Source organism: Pseudophryne corroboree, unplaced genomic scaffold (assembly GCF_028390025.1).
Source record: "Pseudophryne corroboree isolate aPseCor3 unplaced genomic scaffold, aPseCor3.hap2 scaffold_770, whole genome shotgun sequence".
NCBI classification, from domain to species: Eukaryota; Metazoa; Chordata; class Amphibia; order Anura; family Myobatrachidae; genus Pseudophryne; species Pseudophryne corroboree.
Window position 1 is genome coordinate 186,305 of NW_026970349.1, and position 5,223 is coordinate 191,527.

Genomic DNA, 5,223 nt, shown 5'->3' on the forward strand with positions numbered 1-5,223 from the left:
CCTTGTTTTCACATTAAACAGACTTCCACATGAGAAAGCAGCAAGGATGCAGTGGCGTTAATGTTTCCTGGTGTCAACTTGTATTATTTCAGTAGACATTGAAATGAGGATGCATCTTGCTGCCTTTCCAATGAAGCAAGTTTAATTTAGTAATAGGTGAAAAACCATCCTTACAAAGGTGTTAATCAGAGACTTGGCTTTGTGGACACTTTTCAGAGAACAAATTTGTTAGCATAAAAATAAAGCCAGAAAATGAAGAGCTGTTTAATCACTCGATTGGATTTTTCTGCCAGCATATTTTTTTTCTCTGCAACCCACTGCTAAATTGTGCTTCCTAGCTGTTTTTTATAAAATCACTGAATCAAATCTAACTCTGATTACATCAGAGAAGGCCATGTACCCTACACCATAAGATGAGGTTTGAAATTTTGACTTGTCTACTTAAATATCACCAAAATCTGATCACAAGGTTAATTATGTCCCTGGGTGGGATTGAACCACCAACCTTTTGGTTAATAGCCAAACACACTAACCGATTGCACCACAGAGACACTTTGCAAAAGTCCATACTGACAAAGGCTAATAAGCATTCATCTAAAACGTTTCCTAGAAAAACTTTAAAAAGTCAATAATCTGGAGAGTTTTTGTAAGATGTTTCTTCCATCAACCAACGAAGAAACACATTGGTACTTTCCCATGATGAGTGAGTGCTTCAGGATCTCTTGCACTTACATGTGCAGCAGAGTACTGCAATGGAAGCATGCTGGGCCCATAACCCAGAGGTAGGCAGATTGAAACTATCCTCTGCTATATGCATTTTTTTGTTTGTTAATTAAAGTAATCCAAAACTGGGATTGATATTTTGGCTCTTTTATTTTTACTTAAAGTACAATAACTTTTACCATTTTAATTTGTTTTAATAGTATATTGACAGTATAGTTTTCTATCAAAAATCCACTTAATTTTCTTTACCCTGTTATTAAAATGGTAATTGACAAAAAAACTACATTGTCACCAGAAGAGCAATACAAAATGTACAAGTGATATATTAAAATCATCTTTCCAGCTTGAATTTCAATGATGCATTGGGGCAACAATTTTGTGAGAAACATCTTCACCCTTAAATAAAGATTTTCGTAATTCCTTACCTGTGTGCTAATTAGATACCACCTTGTTTTCACATTAAACAGACTTCCACATGAGAAAGCAGCAAGGATGCAGTGGCGTTAATGTTTCCTGGTGTCAACCTGTATTATTTCAGTAGACATTGAAATGAGGATACATCTTGCTGCCTTTCCAATGAAGCAAGTTTAATTTAGTAATAGGTGAAAAACCATCCCTACAAAGGTGTTAATCAGAGACTTGGCTTTGTGGACACTTTTCAGAGAACAAATTTGTTAGCATAAAAATAAAGCCAGAAAATAAAGAGCTCTTTAATCACTCAATTGGATTTTTCTGCCAGCATATTTTTTTTCTCTGCAACCCACTGCTAAATTGTGCTTCCTAGCTGTTTTTATAAAATCACTGAATCAAATCTAACTCTGATTACATCAGAGAAGGCCAGGTACCCTACACCATAACAGGGGGTTTGAAATTTTGACTTGTCTACTTAAAGATCACCAAAATCTGATAACAAGGTCAATTAGGTCCCTGGGTGGGATTGAACCACCAACCTTTTGGTTAATAGCCGTACATACTAACTGATTGCGCCACAGAGACACTTTGCAAAAGTCCATACTGACAAAGGCTAATAAGCATTCATCTAAAACGTTTCCTAGAAAAACTTTAAAAAGTCAATAATCTGGAGAGTTTTTGTAAGATGTTTCTTCCATCAACCAACGAAGAAACACATTGGTACTTTCCCATGATGAGTGAGTGCTTCAGGATCTCTTGAACTTACATGTGCAGCAGAGTACTGCAATGGAAGCATGCTGGGCCCATAACCCAGAGGTAGGCAGATTGAAACTATCCTCTGCTATATGCATTTTTTTTTTGTTAATTAAAGTAATCCAAAACTGGGATTGATATTTTGTCTCTTTTATTTTTACTTAAAGTACAATAACTTTTACCATTTTAATTTGTTTTAATAGTATATTGACAGTATTGTTTTCTTTCAAAAATCCACTTCATTTTCTTTACCCTATTATTAAAATGGTAATTGACAAAAACAAACTACATTGTCACCAGAAGAGCAATACAAAATGTACAAGTGATATATTAAAATCATCTTTCCAGCTTGAAATTCAATGTTGCATTGGGTCAACAATTTTGTGAGAAACATCTTCACCCTTAAATAAAGATTTTCTTAATTCCTTACCTGTGTGCTAATTAGATATCACCTTGTTTTCACATTAAACAGACTTCCACATGAGAAAGCAGCAAGGATGCAGTGGCGTTAATGTTTAATGGTGTCAACTTGTATTATTTCAGTAGACATTGAAATGAGGATGCATCTTGCTGCCTTTCCAATGAAGCAAGTTTAATTTAGTAATAGGTGAAAAACCATCCTTACAAAGGTGTTAATCAGAGACTTGGCTTTGTGGACACTTTTCAGAGAACAAATTTGTTAGCATAAAAATAAAGCCAGAAAATGAAGAGCTGTTTAATCACTCGATTGGATTTTTCTGCCAGCATATTTTTTTTCTCTGCAACCCACTGCTAAATTGTGCTTCCTAGCTGTTTTTTATAAAATCACTGAATCAAATCTAACTCTGATTACATCAGAGAAGGCCAGGTACCCTACACAATAAGAGGGGGTTTGAAATTTTGACTTGTCTACTTAAATATCACCAAAATCTGATCACAAGGTCAATTACGTCCCTGGGTGGGATTGAACCACCAACCTTTTGGTTAATAGCCGAACACACTAACCGATTGCGCCACCGAGACACTTTGTAAACAGTACATACTGACAAAGGCTAATAAGCATACATCTAGAACGTTTCCTAGAAAAATATTAAAAAATCAATAATCTGGAGAGTTTTTGTAAGATGTTTCTTCCATCAACCAATGAATAAACACATTGGTACTTTCCCATGATGAGTGAGTGCTTCAGGATCTCTTGCACTTACATGTGCAGCAGAGTACTGCAATGGAAGCATGCTGGACCCATAACCCAGAGGTAGGCAGATTGAAACTATCCTTTGCTATATGCATTTTTTTTGTTAATTTAAGTAATCAAAACTGGGATTGATATTTTTGCTCTTTTATTTTTACTTAAAGTACAATAACTTTTACTATTTTAATTTGTTTTAATAGTATATTGACAGTATAGTTTTCTTTCAAAAATCCACTTAATTTTCTTTACCCGATTATTAAAATGGTAATTGACAAAAAAAACTACATTGTCACCAGAAGAGCAATACAAAATGTACAAGTGATATATTAAAATCATCTTTCCAGCTTGAATTTCAATGATGCATTGGGGCAACGATTTTGTGAGAAACATCTTCACCCTTAAATAAAGATTTTCTTAATTCCTTACCTGTGTGCTAATTAGATATCACCTTGTTTTCATATTAAACAGACTTTTACATGAGAAAGCAGCAAGGATGCAGTGGCGTTAATGTTTCCTGGTGTCAACCTGTATTATTTCAGTAGACATTGAAATGAGGATGCATCTTGCTGCCTTTCCAATGAAGCAAGTTTAATTTAGTAATAGGTGAAAAACCATCCTTACAAAGGTGTTAATCAGAGACTTGGCTTTGTGGACACTTTTCAGAGAACAAATTTGTTAGCATAAAAATAAAGCCAGAAAATAAAGAGCTGTTTAATCACTCAATTGGATTTTTCTGCCAGCATATTTTTTTTCTCTGCAACCCACTGCTAAATTGTGCTTCCTAGCTGTTTTTATAAAATCACTGAATCAAATCTAACTCTGATTACATCAGAGAAGGCCAAGTACCCTACACCATAACAGGGGGTTTGAAATTTTGACTTGTCTACTTAAAGATCACCAAAATCTGATAACAAGGTCAATTAGGTCCCTGGGTGGGATTAAACCACCAACCTTTTGGTTAAAAGCCGTACATACTAACTGATTGCGCCACAGAGACACTTTGCAAATTTCCATACTGACAAAGGCTAATAAGCATTCATCTAAAACGTTTCCTAGAAAAACTTTAAAATGTCAATAATCTGGAGAGTTTTTGTAAGATGTTTCTTCCATCAACCAACGAAGAAACACATTGGTACTTTCCCATGATGAGTGAGTGCTTCAGGATCTCTTGCACTTACATGTGCAGCAGAGTACTGCAATGGAAGCATGCTGGGCCCATAACCCAGAGGTAGGCAGATTGAAACTATCCTCTGCTATATGCATTTTTTTTGTTAATTAAAGTAATCCAAAACTGGGATTGATATTTTGTCTCTTTTATTTTTACTTAAAGTACAATAACTTTTACCATTTTAATTTGTTTTAATAGTATATTGACAGTATTGTTTTCTTTCAAAAATCCACTTCATTTTCTTTACCCTATTATTAAAATGGTAATTGACAAAAACAAACTACATTGTCACCAGAAGAGCAATACAAAATGTACAAGTGATATATTAAAATCATCTTTCCAGCTTGAATTTCAATGATGCATTGGGTCAACAATTTTGTGAGAAACATCTTCACCCTTAAATAAAGATTTTCTTAATTCCTTACCTGTGTGCTAATTAGATATCACCTTGTTTTCACATTAAACAGACTTCCACATGAGAAAGCAGCAAGGATGCAGTGGCGTTAATGTTTCCTGGTGTCAACTTGTATTATTTCAGTAGACATTGAAATGAGGATGCATCTTGCTGCCTTTCCAATGAAGCAAGTTTAATTTAGTAATAGGTGAAAAACCATCCTTACAAAGGTGTTAATCAGAGACTTGGCTTTGTGGACACTTTTCAGAGAACAAATTTGTTAGCATAAAAATAAAGCCAGAAAATGAAGAGCTGTTTAATCACTCGATTGGATTTTTCTGCCAGCATATTTTTTTTCTCTGCAACCCACTGCTAAATTGTGCTTCCTAGCTGTTTTTTATAAAATCACTGAATCAAATCTAACTCTGATTACATCAGAGAAGGCCATATACCCTACACCATAAGAGGAGGTTTGAAATTTTGACTTGTCTACTTAAATATCACCAAAATCTGATCACAAGGTTAATTACGTCCCTGGGTGGGATTGAACCACCAACCTTTTGGTTAACAGCCAAACACACTAACCGATTGCGCCACAGAGAC

The 5,223-nt window shown here is 34.8% G+C and overlaps 2 non-coding genes across 2 annotated transcripts; both read right to left on the reverse strand.

Moving 5' to 3' along the window:
* Positions 1 to 477: 477 nt before the first annotated feature.
* On the reverse strand, positions 478 to 551 carry TRNAN-AUU (transfer RNA asparagine (anticodon AUU)). Its single transcript has one exon. It is a non-coding gene; the product is annotated as a tRNA-Asn (tRNA).
* A 4,598-nt stretch (positions 552 to 5,149) lies between these two features.
* Positions 5,150 to 5,223, reverse strand: TRNAN-GUU (transfer RNA asparagine (anticodon GUU)). Its single transcript has one exon. It is a non-coding gene; the product is annotated as a tRNA-Asn (tRNA).